Below are 17,924 nucleotides of genomic sequence, written 5' to 3'. Positions count from 1 at the left end.
ATTTAGCAAAGGTAAATAACCTGCTAAAGGTCACACAGTTTATCAGTGTTGGAACTGTTAGCAGAACCTACCTTTTAATATGCTAGTGTTCATCCTACCTCACTATGCTGAATCCAAAAAAGAATTATAAGAAGATAGCTATGATCAGTTGAGTTTTAGGTTATAGGCCAAATACAGAAGTCCTTTTTCCTATTAATATTAATAAAAGATAATTTAACACACATATAATTTGTAGTCGTTTGTATGTGTGTTTCAAAACGCCTTTTGAAAATCATAGATATATTTAAGGATTATGGTTTTTCTTTATTGTGGCCTCCTTCACTTTAAAAATATTTTCTTTGTCATTTTTTTCCTGTGTTATATAGCCATGCTTAGTGCTAACAATGTGATCTAAAAACACATTTTTACAATAAAAATGTTTTTCTGAAAAGGATATACCCACTACATACCCTATATGTGTGTGTGTGTTTATACAATGTATGTGTAATACAGATTACATATACATTTTAACCTTTCTTCACAAGTAACGAGAAGTTTAGGTTGAATATTACTAAGAAAATAAATTTATGTGTCTGTTATGACATATATTCTAATAAATGCACCATGATATGTGTCCAAGAAAATGTCACTAGAGTATAAAATAGATGAGGATAGTTGCTGGAGAAAAAATCTGGAAAGGTAGTTGGAAAGAGTTAAGTACAAGATAATTAATAAAGGTAAATATTAATATCAGTCCTCTTGGCAGCAGAGAAACAGGGAAGATTTGTAAGTAAGAGCAACTGAAGATTTCTGAGTCAGGGAATACGGAATTGATCTGTCTATTAGACAAGTAATTATAGTAACTCCATGGTGGAGATACTGAAGTAGGAGGAGAATGGAGACAGGGGAGTAGTCAGAAGATCATTACCAACTGAGAACTGATGTTGATCCGAACAAGGGTGCCGGATAAACAGGTAGAATTAGGTTTGAGACATGCTTAGGAAGCAGAATGAATTGACTTTCATAAGTACAACATAAAAAGAGTTATAATAAAGATATATAATATGTCTGCATAGGCCAGGCCTGGTGGCTCACACCTGTAATCCCAGCACTTTGTGGGGCTGAGGCGGGAGGATCACCTGAGGTCAGGAGCTCGAGACCAGTCTAGCCAACATGGTGAAACCCTCTACTAAAGATACAGAAAAAATTAGCTGGGGGTGGTGGTGCACACCTGTAGTTCCAGCTACTCAGGAGGTTGAGACATGAGAATCACTTGAACTCAGAAAGCAGAGGTTGCAATGAGCCGAGATCATACCACTATACTATAGCCAGGGTGACAGAGCAAGGTTCTGTCTCAAAAAAAAAAAAAAAAAAAAAAAATATATATATATATATATATATTTAATATTATATATATTTTTTCCTCCCAGCCCCATATATGTGCATACACACATATTAGGAAGAGCTAGTAATTCAGGTGGAGGAACAAAAATAAGCAAAGAAAGAGAAGTATATGACATTATCCAGAGCCCTAAATTAAAACATCAAATAACCTTCCAAGAACACCAATATTTAGTATTCTAGGCCGACCTCAACACAGTGGAGTAAGTCTCTGTGAATGGTCTTCAAGGAATATGAAGGTGAAGTTTCAAGGGTGTTGAATCAGACGTACATTCTGTCAAAATAATCAACTATGGATTTACATAAAGACCTCAGTAGTGTAAATGTGTAATGTTCCTTATTTCTCTGAAAGGTTGACGCTACTGTGTTAATAACACTATGATTATTTTCAAGTAATGATAGCTTTAAAAATACTATTTCTTTTAGCGACAATTTTATACACATCCCTGTTTCATGTTAACATAGGTAGGCAGACAGGCTCAGATGGCTTTAAGAGCATCAATTTCAAGATTCTTGACTCCTTATGCACTCTTTTCTAAAAACAAATCAAGCTCCTACTTTCAAAATCCTGTCTTCTGTCTTACAAAGAAAGGCATATCTTTCACCTATCTATAATTTTATAATAGTGCATTGCCTTGGAGTATAAAAACATGGTATCAAGAAAAGAGGCAACTGAACATTTATTGTCAAGGTTAAGAGAATAACTTTTGATGATTGATTTTAATTAAACCATATCAGGAAGTTTCCAATTCCTCACTTTTATCAGGTTTGCAGGAGCACATAATCAAATAACCAGCTGATCAATGGTTAAAACTATTCTTTGATGATAGATTCCCGTGGTTATATTTTGACAAATAATTCAAAAGGAGTTCAAAGAGTTGAGTGATATTTCTATAATAAACTCCTTTTATCCCTGTCTACTTCTTATGTGGGCAAATTTTCTCAGCATTCACATCTATAGAAATTGAATTGATGCTGAAATCCTGCCTCGTTATAGCACTACATACATAAATGCAATAACTGAAAAAATATATCCAATTAACAACATCTTCTAATAAAAACTTTACTTATGTATTTAATTATTTATCAAAATTTGTAATATGTATATGTTCTTCCAAACAATCACTGAAACTAATAATTATTGTAATGTAATGAACATCAAATCCAGAAGAAAATTTTTATTTTCCTTCTGATCATAGAAACAAATTAATAAATGTTAATATACATGTTTTTGCTGTAGAGACATATAATACAGTGTATATTTTTAAAATACTCAAGCATAAAATATATTTTAAAATATATTAGGATATATTAGGATATATAAATATAATATAATAAAATATATTAGGATATATCTTAATGTATATTGAAATATACATTAAGATAAAGTTCTAAAGGGGAATGAGCACATTGAATTAAAAGGGGAAAATGATGTAAATTTTGACTATAGAACCTGTTGATGTATTTTTTAAATGCATAATGATAGTTACCTAATTGCTATGGCATTTAGATTAAACTGCATATATTTAAGAGAGGGATATATCAATTCTATTTTTAAATAACAATATTTGCAACACTGGAAATTCTATCCTTTGCAATTACTTAGACATAAAAGGAAAAATTTTAGACATCAACTGAAAAATACACAATAAGGTATATGATTTTAAAAAATCCTTTCAGATGTATATAAGCCAACAGATTTTAAAACCAATGAACTCAAGTACTGAAGGAGAAAATCATGAGTTTTATTTCTATTAACAATCTTTATAGTTTAGTTGTCAGCTGTAGATAGTTGTCTCAAGGATTTAGGTTTTAGTCATCTAAGAGAATATATACTTCTGCAACCTATATTTCAAACATAAGAAATCCCAGAAATGATCTGGCAATGTCAAATAGTTCACTTACAGTGACACAAAGTACAATGTAAGTTTACAACTGACATTCATGACATCAGCTTCAAAAGATCCCTTTAATAGGATGTTCAGGCTGTAGTATAAAATATATTTCTTTTTTAGCAGATGTATATTGTGGAATACTAAGCAGAGGTTAGAAGCAACAAACAAGATAGATGTCTACACATTAATATGAGTGGATCTTTTTTAGGGCGACGGGGCCAGGGTCTGGCTCTGTCACCCAGGCTGGAGTGCAGTGGCACAATCATGTCTCACTGCAGCCTCGACCTCCTGTGCTCAAGCAATCCTCCCACTTCATTCTCCCAAGTCGCTGGGACCACAGGTGTGCAACACCAAACCTGGCAAATTTTTAAATTTTTCATAAAAATGGGGTCTCACTATGTTACCAAGGCTGATCTCAAACTCTGGGCTCAAGTGATCCTCCCATCTTGGCCTCCCAAAGTGCTGGAATTGCAGGCGTGAGCCCCCACATCTGGCCTATATGTGTGGATCTTAAAAAGAGTAAAAAAAATATAGTTAAGAAAGGGAACAAGATCTGTAGTGCTACACCATATAAGTAAACAAAAGTTACATACACAATCTTGAATAACAAAAAAGTCTGAAGAATTATTCCAGATTAAATACTCAAAAGATAACAAGTAAATGCAATGGAAACTGGATTAGGGAGAAAAAAATGCTACAGAAAACAAACATTGCTGGGGACAATAAATGAAACTGGAGTATGAACTGTATACTAGATAATAATAGTGTATCAATATCAAACTTTCTAATTTTACCATTGTATGACAGCTATATAAGAGAACATCCTTTGTTCTTAGGAAATACATGTTAAAATGTTTAGGAAAAAAGGATATAATGTCTACAACTTACTCTCAAAGAGATCAGAAAAATATTTATGGACATATAAATAGAGAAAGATAAAACAAGTGTTGTAAAATCTTTACTATTTTTGAATCTGGGTGACAAACACATGGTAAATCTTTCTACTATAGTAATATTTCTGTAAATATGAAATCATTTCAGACTTAAAAAATAAAAAGTAAACACACCACAAAACAACCTGCAATATTTTATGAGGATACACAGGGATTCAAATATACATATCAAATTTATCTGAGTAACTGTCTATGAGAAGGGATAAGTGGGACTATAGAAATATAAAAACTAATACAGGCATTAAACAAGGAGGGTCCCTGCTTGAACTGATACAGATACTGATGCTGTGCCTTGAACTAAGTATAGATAAATAATAGAGAGAAGAAAAACTAACTCAACTCTCTGTTGTTGAGTTTCCAAAATAATAATTTAAAAAAAGAAGAACTAAAACAAGAACAAAGGAGTGTTTGGCAAACCTTGGGCCCACCCCAATAGATGAATAGTGGTAACAAGGGAATATCTCCATTGCCAGTTTTATGTGTTTAGTAAACATTTCAGATTACATCGAGTTAATGATTCTCATTTGTGGAGGGTTTTAGGAATACACACACAGAGATAGAGAAAAAGAGTCACAGGGACACATACACACACACACGCACACATATGCACACACGGAGACAGATACATATTGGGAGAGACAGTCATCCTTGGGCCTTTTGTGATCCTCCACATCTTGCTGCATGTGCCTGATCACTTGTTGTTTTACTCAGGCCATTTGTCAGGGTAATTTTGAGAGATGAGGTAACATCTCTCCTCTTGGACAAAGAACAGGTTAACTTAATACTTGCTATAAAAGTGGTAGATTCCTTAAGCTCTGTGTTTCTCAGCTGCAATGCAAACTCACTGTGTGTGCAGCATTTATATGGGCCATATGGTGTCACCCTTGTGGAATTTGGGGCCAAGGGGAACCAATGTAAATATGTTGATGCTTATGATGCTTGCTGTACTGTAATAACATCTTTTGTCTCTGACCCAGAAATATCATGTAGCCAGCATTCATGCAGCAGTAATGGGTAACACAGAATATTAAGAAGACATGAACTCAAGGATTGTGACTTAATAAAACAAATACTTTTGCTGCTTCATCAAGGACACTCTTAAGTGAAAATGGCGTGGGTTTTATTGTGAGTGCATAGGAGTTACAAACACCCTGAATACTAGTATGGCTGTCTTGATTCATGCTAAAGTGTCAGCATTTATTCCCACAATAGCTTTTACACAATCAGTGCAAATATCAATACAGTTTTTTTTTTTTTTTTAAGGCAAATGAAGTCTTAACATTGTGAAACTAGTTTTGATCTGAAAATGCCTCAGAGATCCCAGGGATCACTGCTATAGTATAGATGTGCAAAATAAATTGTTGGGTCATAAATTGCGTAAAATTTCAAATTTACTAGACAATGCCAAACAGCTTTTCAAAGTGATTGCACCAATTTACATTCTCACCTGTAGTGTGTAAGAATCCTAGTTGCGCCATATCTTCACCAATATTTAGTATTTTCAGATTTCTTAATTTATGCCAAACATGGTAGGTATAATTTGCCTTTCTCTGAATATTAATTAGGTTGAACATCTTTTTATACGCTTATTGACCCCTTGGATGCCTTCTTTTGTAAAGTGTTCAAGTACTTTCCATATTTTCTATTGGGGTATTTGATTTTATTAATCTGTAGTTCTTTATATATTCTTGAAACTGGACTGTGTCAGTTAAATGTGTTTAACTGTGACACAGTAGCAAACACCTTTTCCTCCACTGTGCCGTTTGTTTTATGGTATCTTTTGATTAAACTCTTAATTTTAATGTGGTTGAACTGGTTAATCACACGTTTCATGTTCTTTATATCTTGTTTAAAAAAATTATTCTTTACCCTAAGGTCATGGGGATTTACTTCCATATTATCTTCTGAAATCTTTAATAGTTTGATTTCCACATTTAAGTATTGCTGGATTCTATGTTAAAAGTAAGCTTAGTTTTGTAAGAAACTGCCAAAGTGTCTTCCAAAGTGGCTGTTAATAATAAATTTTTAAGCCTATGTGTATAGCTTGACACTGAATTCCATTTTTACTAGTTATCCCACTGAGCAAAAAGTATGTTTTATATTTCATTTTATTCATTGTACCTAGCATATAAACAGTCTAACAATTGGTGATGAAGGCTTAGAGGTTTACTGAAGTGAACTGAATCTCAGTGGAGGTCGATAATTCATTTGGATAAAGTGAGGAGACTCACGAGGTTAAAATGCAGACCTAATAAACAGTCTCTTGTAAAACGTGGGATCCAAAGGATCTGCCATGAGTTCCATTTTCACTATGATGAACTTTGCCCTTTTTTCTGCCCATTTGTTCCTGCAATTACCACACTGGAGTCATACAATTCACATGTACAGCAAGACTCCACTCTGCTCATGCGATCAGGGACCAATTGCATTCATTGTTAGAGAGAATTTAAAGAGATAGAGGCCATTAACTTTGTAGAGCAGCATTAAAATATGGCATATTGTTGGTCCAGTTCTATTCTAGTTTTCCAGTGAATTCTAGTAGTTAGGCTCTGGTCCTGTTTCTTGTGAACAAGACACTATTTTATACCCCAGTCTGAGAAACTAAATCACTTGTCTCGTTCCCCTGCTCCTGAGACTCTGAGATCCTGGCCAGTACTTCATTTCTCTTTAAGCAAGGATCCCATCTGACTTTGGGGTATTAAAGTCGCAGTCTCCCTTATTCTCCAACCTCTGGGACATAGACTTACAGCAAGCCACAGGACTTCCATGATGTTGACAATTTCCTGACTGAATCTTTATCTAAGCTCTGATGCCAGACTAAACTAGTAAAGTTCTCATAATGTGAATTGGATATAATGTGCTTAATTCATTAGTTAACATAATTTGCTTTAACTAGACCCGAGTTGGTTATACAGTAGGGGGTATTGGGAACTAGACCAACTTCGAAGAAAAAATTAAAAAGCCTATGTCTGTAGCATAGGAACACATGGTTGCTTTAGTCTAGGTACTTCATTGGAGTGTTATTTGGTTATGTGTGCTTCTGTTAAGAACTGCTGGTGCCTATGCATTGAACTCCATGTAAAAACGCCAGGTCAAGGCAAAAGGAATAGAGAAGACAGTGGAGCGTGGCTTAAAAGGAAAAACTGATGCAATTATATGTGTTTTGTTAGGTTTGATCGAAGCCTTTAATAGTTGAATTTCTGCAGGAAAACTAACTATAACATTGTGAACTGGAAACTCTGGGTGGTAATCAATTTTTTTCATATCCAGGTAATACTTTTAAACATAATTTTAAATAACATAGGATCTTAAGAATTGCAGTTATCGCACTATAGGGGAAAAAAAGACATTCTATTCATTAGGCCTTGTCTCATCACCTGTCCTATCCAAAGGTTTCTCTCTTCTCTGGAGCATAACTCTTCCTGGATGGCCCTACCTAGGTTCTTGCATTACCTCACATAAGAACGGGTCTTCATTCAGTGCATGAGAAGACACTTAGGAATCATGTAAATTTCCTGCAAACACATCATCAAGGCTGAATGAATAAGCAGCTTAACTAAAATTCTATTAGTTTTTAAAATAGAAACTGACACTAAGATTCCAAAACTAATATAGGAAAGTAAAGAGTCAGAAAAGGCCAAACTAATTTTGAAGAGGGAGGGGAGAGCTTCAATACCTATTATAAAACTATGGTAATTTGTCGGGTGCAGTGGCTCAAGCCTGTAATCCCAGCACTTTGGGAGGCCGAGACAGGCGGATCACGAGGTCAGGAGATTGAGACCAGCCTGGCTAACACGGTGAAACCCCGTCTCTACTAAAAAAATAAAAAAAACTAGCCGGGCGAGGTGGCGGCCGCCTGTAGTCCCAGCTACTCGGGAGACTGAGGCAGGAGAATGGCGTAGACCCGGGAGGTGGAGCTTGCAGTGAGCTGAGATCCGGCCACTGCACTTCAGCCTGGGCGACAAAGTGAGACTCCGTCTCAAAAAAAAAAAAAAAAAAAAAACAACTATGGTAATTAAAGCAATATGATATTGGCAACAATAAAAGCCCCAAAACAGCAATGGGACAATATTAATATTTGTTAAATGTGAATGGTGGACACATGAATGTGTGATATAACAGTTGTCCCTATCCTTTTTGGCACCAGGGACCAGTTTCATGGGAAGACAACTTTTCCACAGACCAGGGTGGGGTTGGGGGTGGTGGTAGTTTCAGGGTGATTCAGGCACATTGCATTTATTGTGCACTTTATTTCTATTGTTATTACTTTGTAATATATAACAAAATAATTACACAACTCACCACAATGTAGAATCAGTAGGAGCTCTGAGCTTATCTTCCTGCATTTAGACAGTCCCATCTGGGGGTGATGGGAGACAGTGACAGATCATCAGGCATTAGATTCTCCAAAAGAGCGGGCAATCAAGAACCCTCACATAAGAAGTTCACAAAAGGGTTCTCGCTCCTATAAGAATGTAATCCTTGTTGATCTGACAGGAGGTGGAGCTCAGGCAGTAATGTGGGCAATGTGGGGTGGCGGGGGGCGGCTATAAATACAAATGAAGCTTCCCTTGCTTACCCACAGCTGACTTCCTGCTGTGTGGCCTGGCTCCTAACAGGCCACAGTTGGGGACCCCTGTTATAATACACACACATACACACAGAATATTTTAAAATAAAGTTTCTATATAGTTAAATATACATACCTGAATATACACAGAATACTTTGTTCTACAATTTGGCAATTGATTTCTTCTCTCAGATTAACTACACAAGACAGCAGACTCAGCTTTGTAAATTGATTTTGTTCTCAAGTTTTGAAGCTCAGTCTTGGAACCCTGAAAAAATTTACTCTAAATATAATGGTATAGCTGGGCGCTGTGACTCATGCCTGTAATCCCAGCACTCTGGGAGGCTGAGGTGGGAGGATCACTTGAGCCCAGGAATTCCAGACCAGCCTGGGCAACGGATATGGTTTGGATCTGTGTCCCTGCCCAGATTTCATATCAAATTGTAATCCCCAGTGTTGGAGGTGGGACATGGTGGGAGGTGATTGGATCATGGAGGCGGTTTGGCACCAATCCCCTTGGTACTGTCTTTGCAACAGTGAGTGAGTTCTTGTGAGGTCTGGTCTTTTAAAAGTGAGTGGCACCTCCTCCCTCTCTCTCGCTCCTGCTCCGCCATGTGAGATACCTTACTCCCCCTTTGCCTTCCTCCATGGTTGTAAGTTCCTGGAGGCCTCCCCAGAAGCCAAGCAGATGCCAGCATCATGCTTTCTGCACAGCCTGAAGAACAGTGAGCCAATTAAGTTTCTTTCATTTAGAAATTACCCAGTCTTAGGTATTTCTTTACAGCAATGCAAGAGTGGATGAACACAGCAACAAAGTGAGACCCTGTCTCTACAAAAAATAGAAAAGTTATCCAGGTGTGGTAGCACATGCTTATGGTCCCACCTACATGGGAGGCTGAGGCAGAAGGATCACCTGAGCCCAGGAGGTTGAGGCTGCAGTGAGCTGTGTTCATGCCACTGCACTCTAGCCTGAGTGATAGAATGAACCCTGTTTCAAAAAAAATTAAATTAAACTGAATTAAAATAATGGGATAAATTGTTATTGTATGAGAATGGCTCAAATAAGCCTGTTTAACATATTTTGCAGACTAAATCAGTGTCTGTGAAATGAGGAATAGTATATGACAATACTGTTGGCATTAGCAATGTAGCAGAATGAAATATATTTTAAAGTTTCCTAGAGAACTAGTGGTATTTAAAGAAAAGCAGATTTAACAAGGAAAAGGTACATGAAAATGACTGAAGAAGTTCTAAAGGGGACTTTAAAGTATTCCAAAAAGTTCTACAGGTAAATGACTCTGATTCTATTTTACGTTCAAATTTAAAATTGTGTATTGTTATTTTTCTTCGTAACACTACACATCCCTAGCCTAGTAATTTTACGTTTTGGCTCATGAATGCAAGTGGGTTAGAGGAAGATGCTCTCGAAGTAACTGATCAAGAGTTGGAGAAAGAAAAAGAGAAAAGTGAAAAAAAAAGATGTCCTTCCAGGATAAGACTTTTGTTTTCATCATCACCATATCCACAATGCACAGTATCCATTGTAACCATCTCAGTAAATCTCTGGAATTAGGTGCTCAGTAAATCTCTGAATCCAAATAAATTGTGTATCGATTAGAGACTATCTGCTGACTAACTGTAAACCATGAGAGGCAGAATTTTGGAAGCATCATATGTGTACATACCTCCCTTAATGGTGGATAATGTTATAAAATATATAATACTATATAATAAGTAATAAAAGGGTAAAAGGGGTGAGTTTTTGGTCAAAACAAGTGGCATCTCAGTCAGAGACAAAGTGGTTACTATACAGAGACTGACAGAAATTGTGCCATAAAGGTTATTCATTAAATTAAGCTTCTGTAACTCAGCATCTATCAGTCTTTTGACATACATGCTTTTCTGAAATATTTTAAATATTAAAGCAGATCATTTTCTATGCAAATGATATTTTTCTTTGAAATGTCGTTTAAACAAAACAAAATTTCCTTATATAGGGTGAAAGCATACTATTATAAACGACAGAATTTATCATGTCTTTTCATTTTTTAAGATATAGGAGGCAGCCCATTTGTGATTATATTTTGTGTCATTTCCTCCTACATTATATGACCCCCCCTTAATAGTGTGAAAATAATATAATGCATTTTGTACCACAAAAATAATAGCTTACTCTTGATTTAGGTACACAATTCTTATTGGTTCTGTTGGGAGATTTGTAAGAATGGAAAGAGCAAACATAGCGTACTGAGTATAAATTTAATTTGCATTTAGTCTGGAGATTCTTTTAAAAATCATAATAGATGTTTTCAAACCAAACAGAAGATCTATATAGCGAAGGAAAATCTTAAAATGCCTCGTTAAATTTTTCTGTCTAAGCAATCTTAATTTTTAAACTGAAGATAATCGTGTTGCTAATATATCAACATCATTGTTTTTGTTAGATAATCATGGTACTTTAAACTCTGTCAAGCATTTTGTTAAACAATCACTAGTATATAGAACATGTACTTCTAAAGTCTGCCTCCAAAGGAAAAAATAAATAGATGATCAGTCAGTTCTTCAAAGAGATAACACACATAAAATTACCAGATTAAAGAACAGTTTCCTAATGCTTTTTAACATGATTGATTTTTTCTTTAAGAAGCAACTTTTTTAAATGATGAGATAATGATAGTCTAAATTGTGCCAACTGTAAAAATCTCAAAGTTAAGCTTTCCCATTGCAGAAAAAAAAAAAAAGGGAATAAAAAGACATTCTAAATTTAGAATGATTTTCCATTAGAGAACTGTTCTAATACATAACTGAGCTTGGCTATGAATCACTTGTTATAGTAAAGAAAAGACAGAATTTAGGTGATGTACTCAGTCAGAACCTTCTATACCCACATCTGGCAAACATTTTTAGATTTAGTATTTACCCAATAGGATAATTATTACAATTTGCTCATGTGTTTTCTAAAACAGAGCTTGAACGTTAATTTTACTTTTGAACTTTATATGCAATCTACTTTAAAAAGTGAATTCAAGATACTGAACTTAGGTAAGAAAATATTTAATAAGGGTGGTGCCTAGCAGAATCCAGGACCTAGACTGTCCCCATACCATATACAATAATGATCACATTTGGTATAAGCATTTCTGAGTTGAAGGTTAAGTTTCCAACAGTCAAAGAAAGTATCATAACATATTTATATTTTTTCTACTACTACTTTACACATTTTTCTTTCATGTCACTGTAAAGATGCCAGTTACCAGAGGAAGCTAGCTATTAGAGCTATACTAACATGTTGGGGTGTATGTATGTGTATGTGTGGGTATATAATAGTCATTGCAAAGATAGGGAGGGTAGCTGGAACAAGGAAACTTTGGCCATTGTAGTCTTCCTTAGTACTATGAGAAAAATGTTGCTGAATTAGAATTAGTTAATGATAGCTAAAATTCTTACCAGTCAATTCGGACAATGGTGTCTGCCTACAAATTAGCTTTATTTTTCCAGCAAAATGAAGAAAATCTCCCATCAAAGTTCCAAAATTTGATAATTTGATAGTGACAAAATCTATTTCAGTAGTTTTATTATTTCTGCAGCACACACACACACACACACACACACACAGAGTTTATTCTGAAATTCCAGATACTTAATGCAGTAATCAGCAGACTCGACTTACCTATTTTTTGGCATTAGTCCACACTATGGCAAAAGTCTAATTATTGAAATAATTTAATTGTTAGACTTTATTTTAATAACTTTTCTAAAGAATGTCTTTACATTATTGTTTTAGCTACTATGTGAATATGTCTACATATGTGAATGTCTACAGATGAAAGTTTATATATATTGTATATATAATATATATGTGTGTATATGTATGTGCATTTATTTATGTGTGTGGATACACAGATAGCATAATTTTGGATCTTACTGGCCCTGACCAAAATTTAATATTTATTAAAAGACAATATGGAGTACTACTTTAATAATAATAGCAGTATATTCTAATTTGAAAAATATAAAAATTTTATAGTGATTAAAACATATAATGTAAATGCAGAGACATAAGAAAATAATATTATTAAGCATGATTTTACAAGTTTGGGTAAAAAAAGATGGCACTATATAACTTTGAAACTTAATCAGCTGACAGAGTAAAATGCTTCAGTCATGCTACATTAACTGAAAATGTTTCCATACCAGAAAAAACTGAGTTCATTTGGTTCTTCCAAAGAGTATAAAGACTTAAAGGAGCTACAAGTTTCATTTTAGAGTTACACTTTACAATGCAAACATGCATCATTCATTAGCAATTACTGACAGAATACCTACTACTACACATTAAAAGACTGTTTACCTCAGTTCCCATTACCCAATACATCATGTCTGGCTTTCAGTAAAAAAAAATATGTAAGACATACTGAAACATGGGCAAAGAAGATAAAACAACCATCAGAACTAGATTAAATATGACACAGATTTTGGAATAAACAGAGAATTTAAAATAACTATAATTAATATGTTAACAGCTTTAAAGGAAAAAGTAGACAACATGCAAGAAGAGATAGATAATGTATGCAGAGTGATGAAAACTCTAAGAAAAAATCTTTTTAATGCTAGATATCTGAAATGAAGAATGTCTGAACATGCTAAGGACTGAACTTGCTAAGGAAAGAACCAGTGAACTTGATAATAGGGTCAATAGAAACTTCCCAAACTGAAATACAGAGAGAAAAAAGAATCACACACATACACACATTCATGCACACATGCACACATGCACACGCACACCCCAGAATAGACCATCTAGGAATTCTGAGACAATATCTGAAGGTGTGACTTCCATGTAATTGACATACTAGAAGGAGAAGAAAAAGAGAAGGGAGCAGAAAAGTATTTAAAGTAATAATGGCTAAGAACTTTTCAACATCAATGACAGATATCCAACTACAGATCCAGGAAGTTCAGAAATACTAAATAGGTAGATACCAAAAAATCTGGATGTACGCATATCATATTCAAATGGCAGAAAATAAAAGACAGAGAGAAAATCTATAAAGAATACAGTGAAAAAAATACACCTTACTCCTGAAGAAACAAGGATAGAAATTTCAGCTATTTCTATCAGAAACCATGTAAATTCTGTATCCAATGAAATTATCTTTCAAAGATTAAGAGAAACAGAGTTTCTAAGACAAACCTAAACTAAGAGAATTCATTATTGGCAGACCTGCACTCCAAGAAATATATTTTTTAAAGCTCTTCAGGAAAAAGGAAAATAACATAGGTCAGGAACTTAGGTCTATATAAAGAAAGGAAGGACATCAAAAAAAGAATATCCCAATCATCCAGATTTGATCATACACCTTATATCCTTGGATCAAAATATCACACATACCCTATAAATGCATACAACTATTATGTGTCTATAATAACTAAAAATTAAAAAAGACTAATGCTAAAATAAAATATATTTTTCTTATCCTTAATTGATATAAAAGATAACTATTTAAAGTAATAATAGTAATAATGTATTAATTATTATAGTAAATGGATAAATAAAATGAAGGACAGCAATGTCATAAGGAACAGGAATGAAGAATTGGACATACATTCTTTAAATGAGCCTGTATTACACATGAGGCAATTTAGTGTTATTTGAAGGCAGACTTAGATTAGCTACAAATTTATATATATGTACACAATAAATATAATTTATATATAAAATTGTTATATTGCAAACTCAAGAGCAGCTACTAAGAGGTTTTAAAAGAAGTATAATTGATATGTTAAGAGAAGAGATAAAATAGAATCATAAAGTGCTCCGTTAAAACAAGGCAGAAAAAGATAAAAAGAAACAAAATACAATAAATAGAAAAGTTACACACATGACAGATATTAATTCAATTATCTTGATGATCACTTTAAATATGAAAGTTTTAAATGTACCAATTAAAAGCTCAAGATTGTCAGAGTGGCGAAAAATATAAGACCCAACTACATGTTGAATACCATAGAGACCTGCTATAAATATAAAGACTCAGCTAGGTTAAAAGTAAGGGATGGAAAGAGATATACCATCCTAACACTAATCTAAAGAAAACTGGGGTAGCTATATTAATGTGAGACACAGCATGCTTCAGATAAAGGAAAATTCTTGTGGATAAGAATGACATTACATAACGATAAAAGCATCAATTCTCTAAGAAGAAAAAAAAAATCTTAGTGTGTATGCACTTAACAACCAAGTGTAAAAAAAAAGTGAGTCAAAAACTTTTGGAATTGCAAAGTGAAATACACAAATCCACTATTATAGTTAGAAACTTTTTTTTTTTCTTTTTGGAGATGGAGTCTTGTTCTGTCGCCCAGGCTGGAGTGCAGTAGCGTGATCTCGGCTCACACTGCAACCTCCAGCTCTCGGGTTCAAGCAATTCTCCTGCCTCAGCCTCCTGAGTAACTGGGACTACAGGCACCCGCCGCCACAACTGGCTAATTTTTTTGTATTTCTTAGTTGAGACGGGGTTTCACCATGTTGGCCAGGCTGGTCTCGAACTCCTGACCTCAAGTGATCTACCTGCCTTGGCCTCCCAAAGTCCTGATATTACAGGTGTGAGCCACTGCACCTGGCTGACATAAAAATCTTAAATGTGAATGCACTTAATTTAAAAACTTAAAATACATGAAGCAAAAACTGACAGAGTGAAAAGGAGAAGTAGACAAATCTAGATACGCATTTGGAGTTGTCAATACTCCTCCCTTAGTAATTGATTGATCAACAATAAAGAAAAGGTATAACACCAAACGCTTGAACAACATTATCAACAAAAGAGAACTAATTGACAACGCTAGAACACCAGGCCTAACAAGGGCAGATATACTTTTCAAGGATGCAAGATACACCCTATCTCTCACCATATACAAAAATCAAATTAAAATGGATTAAACACTTAATTAAACCTAAGACCCAAGCTATGAAATTATTACAAGAAAACATTAAGGAAAATCTCATGGTCTGGGCAAAAATTTATTGAGCAATATCCCGCAGGCCAGGCAACCAAAGCAAAAATGGACAAATGGGACCACATTAAGTTAAAAAGCTTCTGCACAGCACAGCAAACAATCAACAAAGTGAAGAGACAACCCACAGAACGGGAGAAAATATTTTCAAACTATCCATCTGACAAAAGATTAATAACCAGAATATATGAAGAGCTCAAACAACTCTACAGGAAAAAAGTCTAATACCTGGATAAAAAAAATAGGCAAAAGATTTGAATAGACATTTCTGAAAAAGAAGATATATAAATGGCAGGCTAGGCGTGATGGCTCACGTCTGTAATCCCAGCACTTTGGGAGGCCGAGGCGGGTGGATCACGAGGTCAGGAGATCGAGACCATCCTGGCTAACACAGTGAAACCCCGTCTCCACTAAAAATACAAAAAATTAGCCAGGCGTTGTGAGTAGTCCCAGCTACTCAGGAGGCAGTCCCAGCTACTCAGGAGGCTGAGGCAGGAGAATGGCATGAACCGGGGAGGTGGAGCTTGCAGTGAGCCAAGATCGCACCACTGCACTCCAGCTTGGGCGACAGAGCAAGACTCTGTCTCAAAAAAAAAAAAAAAAAGAAAAAAGAAGATATACAAATGGCAAACAGGCATATAAAAAGGTGTTCAATATCACTGATCATCAGAGAAATGCAAATCAAAACTACAATGAGATATCATCTCACCCCAGTTAAAATGGCATTTATTATTATGACAGTAACAAATGCTGGCAAGGATGTGGAGAAAAGGGAATCCTTATACACTGTTGGTGGGAATGTAAATTAGTACAGCTACTATGAAGAACAGTTTGGAGGTTCCTCAAAAACCTAAAAATAGAACCACCATATGATCCAGCAATCCCTCTGCTAGGTATATACCCAAAATAAAAGAAATCATGTTATGGAAGAGATATCTGCACTCCCATGTTTATTGCAGTACTATCCACAGTAGCCAGTTTGGAAGCAACCTAAGTGTCCATCAACAGAAGAATAAATAAAGAAAATCTGGTACATACACATAATGGAGTACTATTCAGCCATAAGAAGAATGAGATCCTGCCATTTGCAACAACGTGGATGGAACTCGAGATCATTATGTTAAGTGAAATAAGCGAGGCACAGAGAGACAAATTTTGCATGTTTTCAATTATTTGTGGGAACTAAAACTCAAAACAACTGAACTTACGGACATAGAGAGTAGAAGGATGGTTGCCAGAGGCTGGTAAGGTAGTTGGGGAGGGTGGAGAATGCGGGCAGGTTGGTTAATGGGTACCAAAAAAATAGAATGAACAAAACCTACTACCTGATAGCACGGCAGGGTGGCTATAATGAATAATAATTTAATTTTACATTTAAAAATAACTAAAATAATTGGATTATTTGTAACACAAAGGATAAATGCTTGAGGAGTTGGATACAAAGATTCTTCATGATGTGATTACTACGCATTGCATACCTGTATCAAAACATCTCATATATCGCATAAATATATATATCAACTATGTAAACACAAAAATTAAAAATTAAAAATAAGAATGTGAGACACATTCACCAAGATAGAACATATGATAGGCCATGAGGCTTTTAATCTACAAGCCACGAGGCTTGTAAATCTTTTAATTTAACACCATTTAATCTTTTAATATTAGAAAGATTAAAATAAGAGTATATTATCTAATCACAATCCAAGAAGAAATAACACACAAACAATTTTTAACTGAATGAAAATAAAAATATAGTATAATAAAATCTGTGAAATGCTGGTAAAGGAGGGCCTACAAAGAAATTTATAGCTGTTAAGTGCTAGTTTTATGAAAGAAGAGAGGTCCAAAATCAATTATTCAAACTTCTATCTTAAAAATGTTTTTAAATAAAGGACAAATTAAATCCAAAGTAAGAACTAGGAAGAAAATAATAAGGAATAGACAATGAAACAGAAAATGAGCAAACAGGCCAGGTGTGGTGGCTGGGGCCTGTAATCCCAGCACTTTGGGAGGCTGACGTGGAAGGACTGCTTAAGCTCAGGGGTTGGAGACTAGCCTGGGCACCATGGTGAAACCTCACATCTACCTAATAATAATAATAATAATAAT

At 34.8% G+C, this 17,924-nt stretch overlaps 1 protein-coding gene across 1 annotated transcript in view; it reads right to left on the bottom strand.

Moving 5' to 3' along the window:
* ADAMTS6 (ADAM metallopeptidase with thrombospondin type 1 motif, 6) overlaps positions 1-17,924 on the bottom strand; it is a 176,644-nt gene that overhangs the window by 146,214 nt on the left and 12,506 nt on the right. The window lies entirely within an intron of this gene.

This window comes from Colobus angolensis, unplaced genomic scaffold (genome assembly GCF_000951035.1).
Source record: "Colobus angolensis palliatus isolate OR3802 unplaced genomic scaffold, Cang.pa_1.0 Scaffold84, whole genome shotgun sequence".
Taxonomy (NCBI): Eukaryota; Metazoa; Chordata; class Mammalia; order Primates; family Cercopithecidae; genus Colobus; species Colobus angolensis.
This window is presented reverse-complemented; position numbering and strand designations above follow the sequence as displayed.